Raw genomic sequence first — 22,997 nt, forward strand, 5'->3', positions numbered from 1 at the left:
TCGCTTGAACGCAGGAGGCGGAGGTTGCAGTGAGCCGAGATTGTGCCATTGTACTCCAGCCTGGGCAACAAGAGCAAAACTCCATCTCAAAAAAAAAAAAGAGGCCGGGCGCGGTGGCTCAAGCCTGTAATCCCAGCACTTTGGGAGGCCGAGGCGGGTGGATCACGAGGTCAGGAGATCGAGACCATCCCTGGCTAACATGGTGAAACCCCGTCTCTACTAAAAATACAAAAAACTAGCCGGGCGTGGTGGCAGGCGCCTGTAGTCCCATCTACTCGGAGGCTGAGGCAGGAGAATGGCGTGAACCCAAGAGGCGGAGCTTGCAGTGAGCCGAGATCGCACCACTGCACCCCAGCCTGGGCGACACAGCGAGACTCCGTCTCAAAAAAAAAAAAAAAAAAAATAAATAAATAAATAAATAAATAAATAAATAAATAAATAAAAAGAAAAAGAAAAAAAAATTTAGCCAGGTATGGTGTCTCAAAAAAAAAAAAAAAAATTTTTTTTCTGCTCCTATTATTACTAATTGGGGGTGCGGGGAATGAATTAGTGCACCCATTTTACAGACGAAGAAACTGAGGTCCAGAGAGGTAAAATGACTGGCTCCCAGCCATACAGGTAATATATGGCATAGCTGGGATTGACAGCCAAAGTTCAGAAATAAAATAGCCACTATTGGCCATGTGTGGCCACTGGGCGCTTCAAATGTAGCCCCTGAGATGTACCTGGTTCAAAAAAAGAATGTTAAAAAAAAAGTGTAAAATAGCTCACTAATAAATGTATCAGTTACATGTTGAAATGGTAATATTTTGGATGTGGTAGGTTAGTAGAATATATAAATAAAATTTTCACTTTTTGTTTTGTTTTGTTTTTGAGACAGAGTCTTGCTCTGTCACCCAGGCTGGAGTGCAGTGGTGCAATCTCAGCTGACTGCAACCTCTTCCTCCCTGGTTCGAGCAATTCTCCTGCCTCAGCCTCCTGGATAGCTGAAATTACAGGCATGCACCACCATCACGCCCAGCTAATTTTTGTATTTTTAGTAGAGATGGGGTTTCACCATGTTGGCTAGGCTGCTCGCCTCAGCCTCCCAAAATGCCTGGGATTACAGGCATGAGCTACCGCACCCAGCCTATTTTCACTTTTTAAAAATGTGGCTACTTTGAAATTTCCTAAATTGAAAAAGCACATGTGTCACTCACGTTGTATTTCTGTTGGTTGGTTCTGCTCTAGCAGTGGCTCTTAGCAGCGGTGATAGTGCTCCCTAGGGCTCAGATCAGGAGTCTGTCCTCAGGGAACTGCATTTCCAGGGAGGGGGTTGGGACAGTAGGGAGGGGGCCCGGGGCCGCTATGTGGGCATGGGGATGAGGAGGGGTCGGAATGGCCCCAGTAGTAAAGTAGTGGCCAACATTTATTGAGAGTTTACTATGTGCCAGGCACTGTTCTAAGCTTCTCATGTATTAACTCATTGAAGTCTGACTGCAACCCTCTGTAGTCGATACTATCATTATTATCAATTATTCCCACTTCCCAGGGGAGGAAAGTGAGGCTCACAGAAATGGCTTGCCTAAGACCCTGGAGATGGGGCACTGTGGATCTAGGATTGGAATCTGGGCTTGCCCAACTCCATGCTCCACCATCCATAAAAGGTGTCAGGTAAAGTCAGTTCCACTTCCTTCTTTCCATAAATACCTACCCCACACATTCAAGAAATATGTACTGGGAACCTGTGATGTGCCAGGCTCCACCACTATCTCCTGAACAGGACCTCTCTCTGACAGGCCTGGTGATGGGAGCTTGGCACAACCCAAAGGAAGGGGAAGGAAGTGGTGACTGCGGAGCTTCTCACACTTGAATGTGTACATGCATTACCCAGGGATCTTATTAAAAATTCGGATGCTGGCCGGGCGCGGTGGCTCAAGCCTGTAATCCCAGCACTTTGGGAGGCCGAGACGGGCTGATCACGAGGTCAGGAGATTGAGACCATCCTGGCTAACACGGTGAAACCCTGTCTCTACTAAAAAAAAAAAATACAAAAAACTAGCCAGGCGAGGTGGCGGGCGCCTGTAGTCCCAGCTACTCGGAAGGCTGAGGCAGGAGAATGGCGTAAACCTGGGAGGCGGAGCTTGCAGTGAGCTGAGATCCGGCCACTGCACTCCAGCCTAGGAGACAGAGCGAGACTCCGTCTCCAAAAAAAAAAAAAAAAAAAAAAAAAATTTGGATGCTGATTCCGTGGGTCTGCAGGGTTTTGTTTGCTTGTTTGTTTTGGGACCGGGTCTCGCTCTGTCACCCAGGCTGGAGTGCAATGATGTGATCTTTGGCTCACTGCAACCTCCCAGGTTCAAGTGATTCTCCTGCCTCCGTTTCTTGAGTAGCTGGGTCTACAGGCATGTGCCACCATGCCCGGCTAATTTTTGTATTTTTAGTAGAGACAGGGTTTCACCATGTTGGCCAGGCTGGTCTCAAACTCTTGGCCTCAAATGATTCACTCGCCTCAGCCTCCCAAAGTGCTGGGTTTATAGGCGTGAGCCACCACGCCCGGCCGGGTCTGCAGTTCTGACAAGCTCTCAGGAGATGCTGCAGCTCTGCCACACGGTGGTGGTGTGAGGGGTAGCAGTAGTGTCAGCCCCTGGATTTCAGAAGGGTATCAGGGTATTAGACAGGAAGGACTCTTAGGAATCATTTAGTCCGACCCCTCATGATGCTGACAGGGAAATGGGCTCAGAGAGGGCAAGACACTTGCTCAAGGTAACACAGTGTGTTACAGGCTGAGACCAAGTCTTCAGACTCCCACCAGGGCTCCTTCTACTGGCTCCTGCTTGCAGCAGGAATTTGAGTTGATGGACAGAAGTATCCAGAGGCTCTCAGACCCATTTCATACTATATACTTCTGGCATTTTCAAGTTTCCCCCCAGCTCTCATCTGAGTTTCCACACCAGGTGAGTAATCCTGGGAGCCGACTGGCAGGGCTGACCATACTTTGCAAGAAGCCTTTAGAACTGCATCCCCCCTATACTGGAGCCCAACCTGTCTCTTCTCTTCTCCCACAGATGCTGCACACCTGGGTCCCCAGAGAACACTTGGAGCTGATGGAGTGAATATTTCCAGGACAGAGGAGAAGCTATCTTCTCTAGACTGGGTAAACAAGGTACTAACAACAGGAATTCATTTTCTTGAAACCAAACACCAAATTTGTTAGTGTTTACAGGATACAAAGTTGCTATTTACCATCTGCTTTCTCTTCTGGGAGCCACAATACAGCTGTGATTCAGAGCACAAGCTTTGGAGCTAGGTACAGCTATGGAGTCAGGTAGACCGAATTCACGTCTCACCTGACCCGTTTTCTAGCTTTGTGACCTTGGGCAAGTTACTCAACCTCTCTGTTTCCTCATCTATTCAACTACAATATACTTAAAGTCTACCACATGTTGGCATGAGCAATGCAGATGTGGACTCTGCTCTTAGGAGGACTTACAATGGCCCTGGGGAAACCATCCTGCAATGAAGACCACAGATATGATGAAGATAACGGTGGGGCATGCAGGGAGCTATGGGAAGGAAAGTAGGGGGACAGGTAGCCTGCTGCAACCTTGAGGTTTCACTCTGAAAGTGGCTTTGAAGCTGAGCGTGAGAGGGCAAATAGAATTAACAAGTGAAATCTCATACCATGTCCTGAGTTAAAAACAAACAAGGAATTAGCAAGTGAAGAGAAGCTGGGGCCAATGATACCTATTCCACAGGATTGAACCTTGGATAACTCTTCCCTGCAATACACTCCAAATCCTTTTTATGTGTGAATGTATGTATATATGTATGTATGTATGTATTTTTATTTATTTATTTTTAGGCAGGCTCTCTCTCTCTTTTGCCTAGGCTGGAGTACAGTGGCACGATTGTGGCTCACTGCAGCCTCAACCTCCTGAGCACAAGCCTTCCTCCTGCCTCACCCTCCCAAGTTGCTAGAACTACAGGTACACCATCATGCCTGGCTAATTTTTAAAATTTTTTTTATAGAGATGGGGTCTCCCTATATTGCCCAGGCTGGTCTTGAACTCCTAGGTTCAAGTGATCTTCCTGCCTCAGCCTCCCAAAGTACCAGATTACAGTTGTGAACCATCATGCCCAGCCCCAAATCCTTTTTCTACATTTCCTATTGTTTACCTATCCAGGGATCACATAGCCCGGTCATTTCCTCTCATCCTCCTATTCACCTGGACTGAACAGAAGACCCCACCTCCAGCCCACCTCTTGGCCGAGACCTTTGGCTGCAAAAACACTGCAGTTCTATTACTTCCTTGAGTCTTTGCACAGGCTATTCCCTCTACCTGGAATGCCTTTCTGCTCATGTCCCCCACCCTCTCGGGAAGTTTCCTGGTAACTAGGGAGGGACCTGATCACTTCCCTTCTCTACACCCCATTGGCCTTCTAATGTATACATCACACTGGACTCCCCTGGACTGGGCTCTCTTGCCCACCCCACCCCTGTCTCCTTGCTAGACTTGAGTTCCGGAAGGAAGGGGCAACTCATGCCATGAAGCATGAGTTGCCCTGTGTGTGGCATGCCCGTCCCTCTCACCCACCATCCAGCTCCAACTTCACTCTCAAGACCAAGTTTAACTCTCCCCTCTTTACTGAAATTTGTCCTCCTCCTGCCCAAGTGGAGCCAGCCTCTCTCTATGCCAACACAGTGCCTTGTGTTTAGGATTTGTAATACACATCTCATTATCCTGCAGTCCAATGCCTGGGTCTGTCTCCCCACAAGATGGTGCATTCCCGAGGCAGGGATACGGCTTTGTTCATAGCTGTATATTTTAGGCTTAATACTCACAGATGCTGAGATTTACTCAAAGAATGAATTAAAAAAGAATACTGACAGTTTTACCTTTGTTTGACTCCTCTCTCTGTACCTCTGACCCCAAATATCCTTTGGTCATCCCTCCTTGATGTTCCACAGGGGCCCTAAACTCAAGCCACCTCACTCACAGCAGGCCCTCTTGAGTGCCCTTTTTTTTTTTTTCCTTAAGACGGGAGTCTCACTCTGTTGCTCAGGCTGGAGTGCAGCGGCTCAATCTCCACTCACTGCAACCTCCACCTCCCGGGTTCAAGTGATTCTCCTGCCTCAGCGTCCCAAGCAGCTGGGATTACAGGTGCATGCCACCACATTCAGCTAATTTATGTATTTTTGTAGAGACAGGGTTTCACCATGTTGGCCAGGCTGGTCTCGAACTCCTGACTTCAAGTAATCCACCCCACTCGACTTCCCAAAGTGCTGGGATTACAGGAGTGAAACACCACACCTGGCCAGCGCCTCTTTTGTAGCAGACCTTATCCTGTTCTTCCACACCTAGCCCAAACTTTGAATTCTTCCTCACTATCTTCCCCAGAGCTTAACCAGTTACTTCATAAAAATAATAAGCGTTGGGAGGCCGAGGCGGGTGGATAATAAGGTCAGATCAAGACCGTCCTGGCCAACATGGTAAAACCCTGTCTCTACTAAAAACACAAAAATTAGCTGGGCACGGTGGTATGCGCCTATAGTCCCAGCTACTTGGGAGGCTAAGGCAAGAGAATCGCTTGAGCTCAGGAGGCAGAGGTTGCAGTGAGCTGAGATCACACCATTGCACTCCTGCCTGGGCGACAGAGCGAGACTCCGTCTAAAAACAAAACAAAACAAAAAAACAATAAGGAAACAGAGGCTCACATATCAATGGCAAGGTCTAGGGCCTTTCTCTTAACAGGCCAGACCTTTCATTCCCCTACACATTCTGTGTTCTCTCCCTTGTCTCCACTACATGTTTGGGGCATTTGTGCCTTAGTTCAGGCTGTTCCTTCTGCCTGGAACAGCACTCTTTCCCATTCCCTTTCATACATATCTATTGTACTCCTGTCTGCTTTCTAAATTTTTCTTTTGTTTTTTAGAGATAGGGTCTCATCATGTTGCACGGGCTAATCTCGAACTCCTGGGCTCAAGCACTTTGCCCACCTGGGCTTCCTGAAGTGCTGGGATACAGGTGTAAGCCACTGTACCCAGCCTCTCTCTCTGCTTTCTGAGGTCCTTTTCAAAAGCTACCTCCTCCAGGAAGTCTTCCCTGGTCAACTGAGAGCAAAATCTCTCTCCTTTAAGCCCTCTCTCGACTCCAGGTTTGTTTGTGCCTCTTACTGCCTACTGCTGGAAGCTCCTTGAGGATTTACCTATTTCCTTCCCCCTCCAGTGTTCACAGCACAGTAGACTGGCAAATAACAGGAAATAACTTCTCTTGTAAGGCTCAAGTAGGCTCTGGAGAAGGATCCGTATTTCCTCCTCTCCATTTTTGGTTGGGTGCAATGGCTCACGCCTGTAATTCCAGAGGTAGGAGTTCAAGACCCGCCTGGGCAACATGGAGAAACCCCATCTCTACAAAAACTACAAAAATTAGCTGGGCATGATGGTGCGCGCCTGTAGTCCCAGCTACTCTGGAGGCTGAGGTGGAAGGATGGCTTAAACTCAAAAGGTGGAAGTTGCAGTGAGCCCAGAGTGCACCGCTGCACTCCAGCCTGGGCGACAAAGCCAGACTCTGTCATTCATTCATTCATTCATTCATAAATAAATAAATACATTTCTCCAACAGGTCCCACTTCACTCTGAATAAAATTCAAAACTCCTATGGCTTACAAGGCCCTACGTGATCTGCTGCCACCCCTGCCATCTCTCTGACCTCATCTCCTACCAGTTGTGCGTCCTAAATATCACCCCTTTGGCAACACTCTGACCAGCCAACATAAAGCAGCTCCCCTCCTCCACCACATCACCCTGGTTTATGCACATTTTAGCACTTAACCCGATCTGATATTTTCTGCCTGTTTGTTTATTGCATGTCTTTCCCACACACCCCCCACTTGCCTCATGCCCTGCTAACATACACCTCCTGTCTAGCTCATCCCTGTATCCCCAGGGCCTAGAACAGTGCTTGGCTGAAAATAAATAGGTGGGTCAACAGCCTGAGGAGCGATCTGGACTGGAGGCATACATGTATGAGTCATGTACATAGAGGTGATAACTAAAGCCAATGGGGTGGGTGAGATCACCCAGGGAGAGTGTCTACTAGGAGAGGAGCAGAGGGCCTGGGGGAGCAGAGCATTTAAGGGCTGTAGAAAGGAGAATGAAGCCGCAAAAACAACAGAGAAGACGAGGGAACAATGTAAGAGTGTCAAGTCACAGGGGCCCAGAGAAGAGTGTTTTGGGGAGAAGAAATGGTCAGCAGCGTCAACTGCTGCTGAGAATAGTGAAAGACTGAGCAGGCCAGGCTCTGTGGCTCATACCTGTAGTCCCAGCATTTTGGGAGGCTGAGGAGGGTAGATTCTTTGAGCCCAGGAGTTCGAGGCCAGCCTGGGCAACATGGCGACACCCTGTCTCCACAAAAAATGCAAAAGTTAGCCAGGCAAGGTGTCGCATGCCTGTAGTCCCAGCTACTGGGGAGGCTGAGGCAAGAGGATCACTTGAACTCGGGAGGTTGAGGCTGTAGTGAGCCATGATCACACCACTGCACTCTAGCCTGGGTGACAGAGCACCATCCTGTCTCAAAAACAAAAACAAATAAACAAAAAGACTGAGTGGTGTCTACTGAATTCAGCTTCCTGGAAGACATGGCTGACCCCTGCCCCTCTGTGGGCCTTAGACGGGAACCATCTGTGCAATGAAAGAGACCTCTCAGGCCTGGGAACTCCACACTCTGAGAATCTATATTTCTGCTCACATTCACATCACTCTCACCAAAAAAAATAGTCATCCATCTGTGGCCTAGGAGAGAAGGGATGACCCAGTGGACCCGCCCTCATTATTGAGCCATCGGGTAACTCTGTCAGTTACCCTGAGGAAGCATCTCTGTATTTCTGGCCCTGTACTAGGTTCTGGGTGGTGGTGAGCCAGCAGGCAGGCCTGGGACCGGAAAGCCAGCACTAGGGCTCAGGGTTTCTGTGGCTGCAGAGACATGATCTCCATCCCCCACCCCTGGGCTGCACTGGGACTTACTTGTTCATGAGGTCAAAGTCTTGGTCTGAGGGCAGGGCCCTGAAGCGCTTGTGGAGGTTGTTGTAGGGGTAGAGGCCCTAGCCCCTGCCAGTCAAGTCCAGCTGGCCTGGTCCCTCCCTCCTAGCCACCCTCTAGGTCCTGGTTTCCTGGATGTCCCAATGACAAAGCCTGCCTACTTCTCCCCATCAGTGGAGCAGGACTAAAGACTGAAAAAGGCCGGCTACCCCAGTGGCCTCGCTTGCTGCTGATAAAGTGTCCCCAAATGTCCTTGTGAGGAGGACTGAGACCCCAGCCAGTGGCTGTGTGATCCAGAGGACAGCACAGACCCACACCACGGGCTCAACTGGAAAACACTGGAAGCTGGTTGCAAGGAAGAGTGGAGGGGTTGCTGCTGCTGCTGCTACTCAGAGAAATGATGGCCACCAGTGGCTGAGCTCTTGTTTGGAGCTAGGGGCTGTGCTGAGTGACATTCCCATTAGATTTGTACTGTAAGCCTGTGGGGTGAGCATTGTTGTCCCCACTTCATATGGGAGGAAATCACGCCTCAGAGAAGGTAAGGGCTTTCCCGAGATCACACAGCTAGTAGGTGGCCAAGGCCAGTTTGCTAATGCAACCACCCTGACTGAGAGCCCTGCTCTTAATCCCGAACTTTCCCAGACCTGGGGACTTTAGTCTTAGATTCTTCTACTGGTAGTATGACCTTGGGCAAGACGGATTCCCCACTCTCCCCATTTGTAATAAAGCAGATTTCTTAGCGCCCTTCCAGTTCCAGCATTACGTGATTAGCTAGGATTTATACAGAACTTTACAGTTTCTAAAAAAGCATCTAGCGCGGATCTCACGTATTCCCACGGACCCTGCAAGGCGAGAGAATCCCCCTCTATTTGATAGACGTGCAAACTGAGGCTCGGAGAGATGCAGTGACCTGCCCAAGGTCACGGAGCCGGTCAGCCCCAGCCCGGAGCCAGCTGGGGCTCCACACCGTACGTCCCTTCAACTCCCTCCAGAGAGGGGCGGCCGCTCCACAGCGCCGCGCCCGAACCTGGCCAGCAGGGGGCAGCGCCCGGCTTCCCTCTGCGACCGGGGCCCCTCCGGGGGCGTCGCAGTCCCCGGCCCGGGGGTGACTCCCGCCCCTCCAGATCTCGCCTGGGCGCTGGGCACCCCCAACGCGTGCGTGGGATCCCGCAGCCGCCCCGGGCGCTGCCTCAGCCCTCCCTTTTCTCCCGGGGGTCTTGACGGCGACCCCTGGTCGCCTCCCTCCGGCCGGGCAGGTCCTCCGGGACCCTCTCCCTGGCGCGCGCCCATCCGAGGGCACAGAGAGGCGGGACGCCCTGAGCCCCCGAGGCCCCAGAAGGGGCGCCGCTCCTGGCCTCAGTTCCCCGCGGACCGCCGCTGGGACCAGGCTGCAGACGCTTCCCCTCCCCGGAGAGCACGCGGCCCCGAGCGCTTACCCGCTGCCCGGCGCGCAGGTGCGCACACTGGGCGTACCCGCCCGATCCACTTCCTCGCGCGGCATCTCCCCGCCGCGGCCGCCTTGTCTCCGCCGCGACCCCCGCCGAGCTCCGGGGCAGCCCGCCCCGCCGCCCCGGGGCCCTTCTCGGCTCGCGCCCTCGCGATCCCGCACCTGCCTCCGCCCCTCCCAGCGCCCTGCGGCTCCTTCTCCGCGCTCCCCTTCCCGCGCCCGCCGCTCCCCCTCGCTCCCTCCTCCAGCTCCTCCCTCGCCGGGCTCCCTCCCTACTCGGCCCCCCGCCCGCCCGGAGGAAGGCTCGGCCCCTGGACTCCAGACTGGGGCTGGTCCGGAGCTCCGAGCCCCCGCCTGCAACTCGTAGCAGCCCCCGCCCAGCCCCCGGGGTGGGTACGCGCTGCGGAAGGGAGGTGGGAAAAGCCCCGGGCCAGCGCTCTCCGGCCCCCACCTGTAGGAGGGCAGGTGGGCTGGCTCTGGGGTAGGAGTCTGCAGGGAGGTGGGCCATGCCCAGAGACACTTGGTGGAAGTCCAGCCTCCCCTATCCGTCCAGGTCCCCGGTGTTCATTCCTAGCTAGATTTTTTTTTCTTCGTCTAACAAATATTTATTGATCTACTGTGTCAGGCATGTTCTAGGCACTGGGAATACAGCAGTGAACAAAACAGAGGTAGACCTAAGGGAGCTTCGATTCTGTTGTGGGGAGACAATACATTTAATAAGCAAAACGCATAAAATATTTATAGAGGTAAAGAGGGGGAGGAAAAGAAAGCAGAGAAAAAAGGTAGGGAGTGGAAGTGAGGGCTCAGGGGCACCTCCCTGCAAAAGTAGCATTTGAGCAAAGTCCGGAGGTGAAGGAGCAGGTCTTGGGAAAGACCCTGAGCCGGATGGTGTCCAAGCTGGATGAATGGAAGCAGGGTGGGGGGCCGGAGGGATAGTCAGAGAGGTAGGGGAGGGGCAGCTCCCAGCGTCCTTCAAAGGACAGATTCCGAGTGCCAGCCCCCAGCCCACAGCAGGTGTTTGGGGTGCTGAGATAAACCAGCCTGGTTGCAGAGAACCAGGGGAGAGAGAAGACTTGAGCACAAAGACAGGACCAGCCAAGAGGCTTCCACCGAAGACACTGAAGAGGCACGAACACCGGCCATGGCTTGTGTCCAGGTTTCTCGCAGCTCATGCGGAACTGGCCTTGCCTTCTCTATCCTTATTGGTTTTTTGTTTGTTTGTTTGTTTGTTTGTTTGTTTGTTTGTTTTGAGACGGAGTCTTGCTCTATCGTTGACCAGGCTGGAGCGCAGTGGCTCACTGCAACCTCCGCCTCCCAGGTTCAAGCAATTCTTCTGCCTCAGCCTCCTGAGTAGCTGGGACTACAGGCACGTGCCACCCGCCCGGCTAATTTTTTGTATTTTTAGTAGAGACGGGGTTTCACTGTGTTAGCCAGGATGGTCTTGATCTTCTGACCTCGTGATCTGCCCGCCTCGGCCTCCCAAAGTGCTGGGATTACAGACATGAGCCACCACATCCGGCTTCTTACTGGGTTTTTATCTGCCTGTTCTTCATGTGTTTTGAAACCTGTTATTAGTTCGGGGCATTAAGATTGTTGTTTTGTGTGTTTTTGTTTGTTTTTTAGAGACAGAGTCTTGCTATGTTGTTCAGGCTGGTTTCAAACTCCTGGACTCAAGTGATCCTCGCACCTTGGCCTCCCAAAGGGCTGAGATTACAGGCGTAAGCCACCGTGGCCAACCCTGTTATTTCTTCTTGATGAATTGACCTTTTTATCATTACAAAATGACCCTCTGTCCCTGGTAACATTCTTTGTCTTGAAGTCTCCTTCGCTGGGTTTGGGAGTGGCCAGCAGCACCCACCAGCCCTGGTTTATTTGCAGCCCACACAGCTGTTGGACATCTGGCACACCCAAAACTCAGCAGCTCGTCTAGACTTTCTATTCTGTGTCCTTCTGTGTCCTTCTGTCTCCGCATAATTCTCTCTAAACCTAGCCCTCCCCTCCTTTCTTCACACCCCACCCTCTTGGTTTACCATTTGATGATTGGCCTGGAGCCTCCATCTCTCTCAATCGCTCTCTGTTTTGGAAGCCTGTGATCAATGATCATTAATAATGCAAATGTTCTTTTCAACTTAGTGCAAATCCCAGGCAAATAAATCACTGGCAAATAGGAGTTATCGGCAACCACACCTCGGCCTCCACTCTACTCAGGCCCTAGGCTCTTTTCCCAAATAGGAAATAGGAAGGTTGAGCAATGACAAAGGTAGGCATTTCCCAAAATAGGCACTGCGGCTCATGCCCTAGGTTGAAGTCAGGAGGGAGGAAAGGGTCCTGTCTACAGAGCCGAAGCACCTGCAGCTGCTGCTGGGGTCCTAGCCTAAGATCCTGCCATTGGAAATCCAAATGGCAGAGTAAATACAGACACATCCTGGGTGTGTGTCCTCAATGAAAAGACCCCGACAGCCCCAGAAGCCGCCCCGTCAGGGCGAACCTTGGGTAAACCTTGTACGGCATCTCAGCGCCTTCTGACAAAACATCTGCTGACAACGTTGAACAATACAAGCAGCTGAAGATGGTAAATGACATTGGAAAGCTGGCTGAAGGAAAAGGCTGGGTCTGCTGGAGAGGGTTCACTTCAGCTTCTGAGCCCTTATCCTGGGCCAGTGGATGTGTTAAGCACAGTCCTTGCCCTCAAGAAGCTCACAGTCCACAAAGGAAAACCCACACCCAGTCAAGCACAGCACAGTGGGGAAGACCAGGAGAGAGGTAGCAGGGGGCCCATGGGGCTCAGAGTGGAGCACCTGGGAGGTAGGCAAGCAGTCAGGAAGCAGCTGGGAAGGGTAGCCCTGTGCTGAGTCTTGAAGGATGAGTGGGAGGCATCTAAGCAAAGAAAGAGCAAGGGACGGGGAGAAGTTCCCTGGTAGAAGGAATACTTGTGCAAAGGCACAGAGGCTAAAGAGAATTCAGTTAGGGCCACTGCAAGTCTTTCAGTATTACTAGAATTGAGGAGAGTGGTTGACACGAAGCTGGAGGAGTAGGAAGGGGCCAGAATCTGAAGAACCTTGAATGCCAGAAAAAGGAGCTGAATTTTATCCTTAGAGTGATAGGAGCCAGGGAAAGGCTTTGAGCAAGGGAATGACATGATAAACAGGACAAATTGCTAATCCCTGATGCCCTGAAACTTAATACCCAATTTTTCCTATCAATTGCCCAAGATCCCTCTTAAATTATACCCAATATATTTCTTTGAAAGCTTGGTTTTTCTGTTTCTTACCCTATATATGCATCTCAAAAATTTGTACTGCAATACTCCAGCATCAGGGGAAAAGCACGAAACTCTAGGAACTTATATGTGTGAAACAAAGTGGCTCACTAAAAGCTTAGAATTATTTTGAAATCTCATTTTTATTTTTAAAATCTATAAAATTTTTTGTTTTACTCTATCAATGCTTAATAGAAATAAAATATTTCAAGTTGCTCACCGTTGAATAAACTTGACACTGTTGGGGAAAAACAAAAGTATAAGTCCAGTGATCAGACTGGGTCTGAATCTTAGTTGAGCTGTTTAATAGCTGTGCAATCCTGGACGAGTTATCTAAATTCTGCGAGTCTCACTTTGCCCATCTGTAAAATGATCACAATTAAGCATACCTATCTCATGGGGTTAGTTATGATGAGGGCCACACTGAAATCATGCATCTGAAGTACACAACACAGGACCTTGCACACAGGAAGCTCTTCAGGAGTGTTCCCTATGACTCTACTTAAAGTTGGGATGCCACACTTTTCACAATGATTTTGTGTTTACCACTCCCAATATTATGAGTTTCTAGAGGCCAGCTTGTGTCTTACTCACCTAGGTATCCCCAGTGTCTAGCACTGAATCTGGGACGTTGTAAGCATTTAACCAAGGAAGGATGATGGATGGATGGATGGATGGATGGATGGATGGATGGATGGATGGATGGATGGATAAATTAATGAAAGAAGAAGACACCCAGCCAGTTCTATGCCCATAGAGTCCCTCTCTGCTTCAGAGGTGGGAGTCAGGCTTGTTCTTTTTTAAAGAGGGTTAAATGAATCATGTGTCAGGGGACTAGTGTCTGGGGCAAGCTTTGTCATTAGACAGTCTGTGGTTTGCAGTTTCTTCAGGGGAGAGCTGTCTAGACAGAAGGGAGGAGCAAGGACTGCATGGGAATCAAGATCCTGGGGAGGGCTTCTCGGGGAATAGGAAGCCCAGGCTTCTCACTCTTTTTTTCTTCCTCATCACTCAGGATCTGGCTGAGTAAATTTGCTACCTGCCCCTAGTAGTGGAAATAGGTTCATAGCTTTTACCTGAGGATGACAAAGAGGGGTACAGCAAACCCCTCACTAGCTAGCAACAGGATAAAATTTTTGTTTGTTTGTTTTTTGTTTTTGTTTTGAGACAGAGTCTCATTGTGTCGCCCAGGCTGGAGTGCAGTGGTGCGATCTCGGCCCACTGCAACCTCTGCCTCGCGGGTTCAAGTGATTCTCATGCCTCAGCCTTCCGAATAGCTGGGATTACAGACACGTGCCATCAGGTCTGGATAATTTTTTGTATTTTAGTAGAGATGGAGTTTCACCATGTTGCCCAGGCTGGTCTCGAATTCCTGAGTTCATGTAATTCACCCGCCTAGGCCTCCCAAAATCTTGGGATTACAGGTGTGAGCCACCATGCCTGACCTTTGTGTGTGTGTGCATGTGTGTGTGTGTGCGCACCAAGCACTGCACTAAGGGCCTAACATGCATTCTCCTCTCCATTGCCCTGTGGGGAAAGGACTATTGTGTATTTCCACTCTATAGATGAAGGAACAGACTCAGCAGGTAAGTGACTTTCTCTTGCAAGGGTAGTGACAGGACAAGGTCCTCAGTTACATCTGACTCCCCATGAATCAGGTGTCTGTCTAGTCAACAAATAATTTGAGCATCTTCTCTTTACACATTGCTGTGGTAAGTAGGGTGGGGCCAGCAAAGATAAGTAAATGTGATTTCTACTTTGAAGAAGTTTCTAACCTGAGGACAGAGATGAGGGCTTCCTCATCTTTGTATTCCCAGTTCAGGGCCTGGCAAAACAGTGACTGTCGAATAAAGCACAGGTTGTTAGAGCTAGAAGTGTCTTTGGAGTTTGAGTGTACTAATCCTGTTGATTTACAGTTGGGAAAACTGAGATCTAGAAGGAGGAATTACCTGGAAAACACAGTTAGGAGAGGAGCTTGGGCTCTGCAGCCAGCCTACTTAGTTTGAATCTCAGCTCTACCACTTATTAGCTGTGTGACTTTGAGTTGGTCACTTAACCTCTCTGATTCTCAGTTTTCTTATCCAAGAAAGAGGAATAAAGTTGTGAGAATTAAGTGAGATCATCCATGCATGGGGTTTAGTATCATCATCATCATCATTATTATTATTATTATTTGAGATGGGGTCTTATTCTGTCACCCAGGCTGGGGTGCAGTGGCACGATCTCAGCTCATTGCAACCTCCACTTCCTGGGGTCAAGCGATTTTCCTGCCTCAACCTCCTGAGTAGCTGGGACTACAGGTGCACGCCACCATGCCCGGCTAATTTTTTATATTTTTGGTAGAGATGGGGTTTTGCCATGTTGCCCAGGCTGGTCTTGAACTCCCGAGCTCAGGTGATCTACCCACCTTGGCCTCCCAAAGTGCTGGGATTACAGGCATGAACTACTATGCCTGGCCCATTATTATTATTATTATTATTTTATTTATTTGAAGGGGTATTGGGGGAACCCACCCCCAATATTTCAACATAGGCTCTATTTTCCCTAAGTGTCAGCTGGTCTGAGAAATAAAAAGAAAGAGTACAAAGAGAGGAATTTTACAGCTGGGCCACCGGGGGTGACATTGCTTATTGGTAGGTCCGTGATGCCCACCTGAGCCACAAAACCAACAAGTTTTTATTAGAGATTTGAAAAGGGGAGGTGGTGTATGAACAGGCAGTAGGTCACAAAGATCACATGCTTCAAAGGGCAAAAAGAGAACAAAGGTCACATGCTTCTGAGGAAACAGGGCAAGGACAAAAGCAAAGATCACAAGGCAAGGGGCAAAATTAGAATTACTGATGAGGGTCTATGTTCAGCTGTGCATGTATTGTCTTGATAAACAACTTAAACAACAGAAAATAGGGTTTGAGAGCAGAGAACTGGTCTGACCTCAAATTCATCAGGGTGGTTTTTTCCCCACCCTAATAAGCCTGAGGGTACTGCAGGGGACCAGGGCATATTTCAGTGCTTATCTCAACCACATAAGACAGGCACTCCCAGAGCGGCTGTTTAGAGACCTCCCCAAAGGAATGCAATTATTTTCTCAGAGTATTATCAATATTCCTTGCTAGTGAAAAAATTTAACGATAGCTCTCCTACTTGCAGGTTGGTTTATAGGCTCTCTGCAAGAAGAAAAATATGGCTCTTTTTGCCCGACCCTGCAGGCAGTCAGACCTTATGATTGTCTTCCCTTGTTCCCTTATGATTGTCTTCCCTTGTTCCCTAAAAATCACTGTTATTCTGTTCTTTTTCAAGGTGCACTGATTTCATATTGTTCAAACATACATGTTTTACAATTGATTTGTACAGTTAGATACAATTATCACAGTGGTCCTGAGGTGATGTACATCCTCAACTTATGAAGATAACAGGATTAAGAGATTAAAATAAGACAGGTGTAAGAAATTATAAGAGTATTATTTGGGAAGTGATAAATGTCCATATTAAAATGAAATCTTCACAATTTATGTTCAGAGATTGAAGTAAAGACAGGCCTAAGAAATTATAAAAGTATTATTTTTGAGAACTGATATATGTCCATATTAAAATGAAATTTTCACAATTTATGTTCCTCTGCCACGGCTCCAGCCGGTCCCTCCATTTGGGGTCCCTGAGTTCCTGCAACAAAGGGGTTTTACTCTGTCATCCGGGCTGGAATGCAGTGGCTCAATCGTAGCTCACGGCAGGCTCAAATTCCCAGGCTCAAGCAATCCTCCTGCCTCAGCCTCCCAAACAGCTGGGACTACAGGCAAATGCCACCACAACGGCTAAATGTTATTTATTTATTTATTTATTTTTGAGACGGAGTCTCGCTCTGTGGCCCAGGCTGAGTGCAGTGGCCGGATCTCAGCTCACTGCAAGCTCCGCCTCCCGGGTTCACGCCATTCTCCTGCCTCAGCCTCCCGAGTAGCTGGGACTACAGGCGCCCGCCACCTCGCCCGGCTAGTTTTTTGTATTTTTTAGTAGAGACGGGGTTTCACCATGTTAGCCAGGATGGTCTCGATCTCCTGACCTTGTGATCCACCCATTTCGGCCTCCCAAAGTGCTGGGATTACAGGCTTGAGCCACCGTACCCGGCCTAAATTTTAAATTTTACGTAGAAATAGGATCTCCCTATGCCCAAACTGGTCTCAAACTCCTGGACTCAAGAGATCCTCCCACCTCAGCTTCCCAGTGTGGGATTATAGGAATGAGCCACCACACCCAGCACGTGTGGGGTTTAGCATAATGCTTAGCACACAATCCCACGATACATTTTGCTGTGATAACTATTAAACAATTGCATAGTGAGTTAGTAACTCAGGGTTTCCTGACTCCCAGTCCAGTGCTCTTTCCAGCTCCCCAAGGTTCCTGTATCTACTAGAGTATAATCAGGGGAGGTATGGGGCTGGTATGTGTGTGATCACATGTCCACTGTCCTTGGGGACAAGTGCCTTGTGTCTCTGACCCCATATCTCAGTGCCTTTCACCATGCCTCTTCCCTGTCTTTGAAGCCTCCCCCGTTCTCCCTTATTGACCAGAGTCCAGAGACTCACCCCTAATTGAAACACGCAATGAAACGCCTGATAACATCCTTGCACCTCCCATTGCAATTTCCTCTGGGCCAGAAGAGGTGAAGCTGAGCCTGGGAAGGAGCCAACAGGAAATTCCTGGGGAGCAGCAAGGGATGGATGTCCAAGGGCAGTCAGCGATACCATCTCCAGTATTGAGTCTCCCAGCCAGGAAGAGACAAGTCTCACAGGAGAGGTTTTGCTATTTGTTTTCCTCAGGCTTGACTTATAATGAGAGAATTTAATTAAGAGCTCAATTGCCTTGCCTGGAGAATAGAAATTTGAGGGGACTGCAGAGCTGAGGCCGGTGGCCGAGGGGAAGGGAGGGAGGGGCCTATTTGGACTCAGATTGAACTGTGATGGGCTTAAGCTGCAGCAGAGAAGTTCGGTTCACAGGGGTCTTTTGGTCTAATCCCAAGACAAGACTCTTCTCCTACAGGAACTTGTAAGTTTTAGAGTCTGTGGTGCAAATTAAAAGATATTTAAACCAGTCAAGGAAACAGGCAAAGTTTGATATTCCCAATTGTTCCAACTCACACTGTTAAATAAAAAATTATTCTTATTAATAATAAGGCAATGGTGGACTGGGCATGGTGGCTCATGCCTGTAATTCCAGCACTTTGGGAGGCCGAGGCAGGTGAATCACTTGAGGTCAGGAGTTCGAGACCAGCCTGGCCAACATGGTTAAACTCTCACCTGGGCCTCCCAAAGTGCTGAGATTGCAGGCATGCACCACACCACACCCGGCTCTCCTGGACCTAGAAGGATGTCTGCACACATTAGACACACAGTCAGCATTTCCTGAATGAACAAAATAATATAAAGCAGGGTTATTCGTTTCCTCACAGGACTGTGTGAGGTTTCCAGTTTGTTCACATCCCAACTCCTCCCTTCCCTGCTCATCTGCGAAATGGGCATAGTAAAAGTATTTACCTGTGTTGGGAAGCCCATGTGAAACCATGCCAACAAAGTGTTTAGCATGGGGCCAGGTGCATAGTAAGTGCCCTGGAAAAATCAGGGGGTTGAATAGACCGTACAGGTTTACTCCACACTTGTGTGTGATATGGAGAAAACTACAGAACTCGGGTATAGGATGCAGGAAGACAAGGGTCTGCAATGGGGGAGTCCAGGCAGGAGACTGTCGTGAGAGGTGTGGGGCCTGACTCCAGGCAGTGGTGTGGGGAAAAAGATGACGAGGCAAAAATTAGGACTATTTCTGAGAAGTTCACTAGTTTTTTGTTTGTTTGTTTTGTTTTGTTTTGTTTTTTGAGACAGAGTCTTGCTCTTGTTTTTTGAGACAGAGTCTTGCTCGTCACCCAGGCTGGAGTGGGTGCTCTCGGCTCACTGCAACCTCCACCTCCCGGATTCAAAGCAATTCTCCTGCCTCAGCCTCCCGAGTCGCTGGGACTACAGGTGTGCGCAACCATGCCCAGCTAATTTTTGTATTTTTAGTAGAGATGGGATTTCACCATGTTGGCCAGGCTGGTCTCAAACTCCTGACCTCAAGTGGTCCTCCCACCTCGGCCTCCCAAAGTGCTGGGATTACAGGTATGAGCCACCACGCCTGGCTGAAGTCCACTAGGTTCTAACTGGACTGATCCTAGACTTAGGGAGAGACACAGAGAGCATCTTCAGTTAACCCCACCACTTTCCACAGTCTTGTAAGTCACCTCCTATGTATTGGGCTAACAGAGTATTCCAGGACAACACTCCTGTGAACATTTCAATCAATAAGAGAGGGCGCTGAGATCACTCAGGGAAACAGAGGGAGCTGGGAAGATGACGAGCACTGCTTCTCTCTCTGCTATGTTCTTCCGCACTAGGCACAGCACTTAAGAAATTCCTTAATTAATTTTCACAACAGCCTTTGGGGAGGGGATTATCATGCCCATTTTATGAATGAACAATCGGAGGCTCAGAGGACTGAAATAACTCTCCCCAAGTTATCTTGGGGAGCTACAAAAAAAAAAAAAAAAGAGCCACCTGTTAACAGGGGATTACTGGATACCAGGCACTGTCTTCAGAAGCACTTTGCAAATGAAGTCTTCTAGTCCATCTGTGAGGTCTGTGTACTTAGTTATCCACATTTTACAGGTGAGGAAACAGCACAAGAAGGGTGGTCACTTGCCCAAGGTCTCACGGCAAATAAATGACAATGCCGGGATTCCAGTGTAGGGAGCTGGCTCTGGGGCCCACATTGCTTGGTCTGAGTCTGTTTCTCCAACTATGAAATATGAATCGTAGGCCGGGTGTAGTGGCTCATGCCTGCAATTTCAGCATTTTGGGAGGCCAAGGCAGGTGGATCACTTGAGCCCAGGAGTTTGAGATCAGCCTGGGTAACATGGTGAAATCCCATCTCTACAAAAAAAAAAAAGATATCAAAATTATCCAGGTGTGGTGGTGCGCACTTGTGGTCCTAGCTATTTGGGATGCTGAGGTGGGAAGATTGAGCCCAGGAGGTCAAGGCTGCAGTGAGCCATGATTATGCCACCGTACTCCAGCCTGGGTGACACAGTGAGACATTGTCTCAAAAAAAAGCAATAGTAACATCTACCTTTACAAGATTGAGGTTAAAGGAGCTTAGGGAGAGTAACCAGCAGTATGCCTGGCGCCACTGACAGCTCTGAAAAGTTGCTTCCCTGCCTTTCTCTTCATTGTACCCCTGAAGTACACAAGGTCCTTGTTCTTGAAGAGTTTTTCTGCTGAGTGCTTGCGTGTTACATTCTCATTATAGAGAGGAATCTGGTAAGGAGTGGGTTCTTTCTCTATGTTGAGTTGAGCAGAGAGAAATAGGGCTGATGTAAGCCCACACACATACCAGTCTCATCACCTTATAGTCTCATCATACCACTCCCACAGGACCCAGCTAAGCTGAAAGGCAGGACTGAATTCTAAAAGGTGGCTAGGAAAAAAATAATAATAATACATGAATGCTGCTTCTAAATTTAACCTTCAGATATTGTAGAAAAAGCAGCTCTCATCTCTCCAAAGACAAGACGGTTTGACAGTCTCTGAAATTCAAGGGAACTTTCTGGTATGGATAATTAACAGACACATTTGAGATTCCTGAGCATCCTTTCAAAATCTCAGGTATTCTTTTCAAAACATAAAGAACCTCCAAATTCCATCTAGAAATAAACATTCAGGCCAGGCATGGTGGCTCACGCCTGTAATCCCAACACTTTGGGAGGCAGAGTGGCGAGGACTGCCTGAGGCCAGGAGTTCAAGACCAGCCTGGACAACATAGGGAGACCTTGTCTCTACAAAAAATAAAAAATTAGCTGGTTGTGGTGGCATGCACCTATATAGCTCTAACTACTCAGGAGGCAGAAGCAGGAGGATCGCTTGAGCCCAAGAGTTAGAGGCTGCAATGAACTGCAGTTCAAGACCAGCCTGTGTGACAGAGTGAGACCCTATCTCTTAAAAAAAAATTTCAAAAGATAATTTTGGTCCAGGTCCAGTGGCTCATGCCTGTAATCCCAGCACTTTGAGGCCGAGGCGGGTGGATCACCTGAGGTCAGAAGTTTGAGACCAGCCTGGTCAACATGGAGAAACCCCATCTCTACTAAAAATACAAAAATTAGCCGGGTGTGATGGTGCACTCCTGTAATCCCAGCTACTTGGGAGGCTGAGACAGGAGAATCGCTTGAACCCAAGAGGTGGAGGTTGAAGTGAGGTAAGATCAAGACACTGCACTCCAGCCTAGGCAACAGAGTGAGACTCCATCTCAAAAACAAAAACAAACAAACAAAAAAGATAATTTTGAATTAGAGTTGATTTTCACCCATCAGACTGGAGAAATTAAGAAAGACTGATAACATTGAGTATTGGCTAGGGTGCAAGGAAATGCCTCAGTATTAACTATTGGGAGAAATGCATATTCAGGCAGTCTTTTTTGGAGAACAATTTGGCAGCATCTATCAAAATTGTAAGTAAGCATGCCTTTTGATAATTTTATTGCTGAGTACCATCTTACAAAAATACCCTCCTAAATACACACAGATGAATGTTTATCACAGCGAAAAAAACTGAAAATGCCCTAAATGCCTTTGAATTGCCTTTGGTTAAATAGATCATACTGTATCTATGTTACGAACTACCATAAAGAAATTAAAAATAACTCGGTAGATTTCTATATATTGATATGATAATTTTCTGTGCCAAGTATGATAAATTTCTAGCATTTAGCTAGAAAAGCAACCCTGAAAAGAATCACAGCAAACTACTGCCAGTGGACAGCTGCAGGGAGAAAGGGATGGGGCTGGTGCAAGGAACTTTCCCTTTTATTCTCCTATGTACAGTATTGTTGGCACTTTTTTACAGGCATGTAATTTGTGTGATTTAAATAAAATAAACATATTTGAGGGACTGAGGCAGGAGGATCATTTGAGCCCAGGAGTTTGAGACCAGTCTGGGCAACTTAAGGAGACTCTGTCTCTACAAAAAATATATACATATATTTTTTGAGTTGGAGTTTCACTCTTGTTGCCCAGGCTGGAGTGCAATGGCACCATATTGGCTAACTGCAACCTCTGCCTCCCAAGTTCAAGCCATTCTCCTGCCTCAGCCTCTCGAGTAGCTGGGATTACATGCACTCGCCACCACGTGCAACTAATTTTTGTATTTTTAGTAGAGACCAGGGCTTCACCATGTTGACCAGGCAGGTCTTGAACTTCTGACCTCAGGTGATCCTCCCGCCTCAGCCTCCAAAAGTGTTGGGATTACAGGTGTGACTTACTGTGCACGGCCCAAAAAGTTTTTAAAAATCAGCCAGGTACAATGGTGTATGCCTTTAGTCCCAGCTATTTGGGAGGCTGAGGTGAGAAGATGGGTTGGGTCCAGGAGTTGGAGGTTACAGTAAGGTATGCTTGTACCACTGCCCTCCAACCTGGGTGACAGAGCAAGACTCTGTCTCTAAAAAAATAAATTAAAAAAATAAATAAAGGAGAAAAAAGTAATTCTGAAGCTTGTGAGCAAGCTGCTTTATTTCAGCAAGCTTCATGCTCTACCTTATGTAAGAAAAGTTACTAAAGTTATTTCTGGCTCTAAAATTCTACATTACTTCTTCTTTTTTTAAAAGCATTTTCTTTCCTTTGTTTCTTTTTCTTTTTGAGGCAGGGTCTTCCTCTGTCACCCAGGCTGGAGTACAGTGGCACTATCTCAGCTCACTGCAGCCTGGACCTCCCAGGCTCAGGTGATCCTCCTACTTCAGCCTCCCAAGTAGCTGGGACCACAGGCACATGCCACCACACCAGCATTTGCAGTGAAGCACAAAAAAAAATTTTTTTTTTAGACAGAATCTCACTCAGTCACCCAGGCTGGAGTGCAGTGTCCCGATCTCCACTCATTGTAACCTCTGCCTCCTGGGTTTGAGCGATTCTGGTGCCCCAGCCTCCTGAGTAGCTGGGACCACAGGCCTGCACCACCACGCCCAGCTAATTTTTATATTTTTAGTAGAGATGAGATTTTACCATGTTGGCCAAGCTGGTCTCGAACTCCTGGCCTTAAGTAATCCACGTGCCTTGGCCTCCCAAAGTGCTGGGATATACAGGCGTGAGCCACCCCATCCAGCCCAAAGAATGCTTTTACACTAAAGGTTTCCCAGCCTGGCTTGAGTCAGGATCACCCGTGAAGCTTGTTCAGCATCTTCGAGGATTCTGAATCTATAGGGCTGGTCTCAAA

This window comes from Papio anubis, chromosome 1, assembly GCF_008728515.1.
Source record: "Papio anubis isolate 15944 chromosome 1, Panubis1.0, whole genome shotgun sequence".
Lineage (NCBI taxonomy): Eukaryota > Metazoa > Chordata > Mammalia > Primates > Cercopithecidae > Papio > Papio anubis.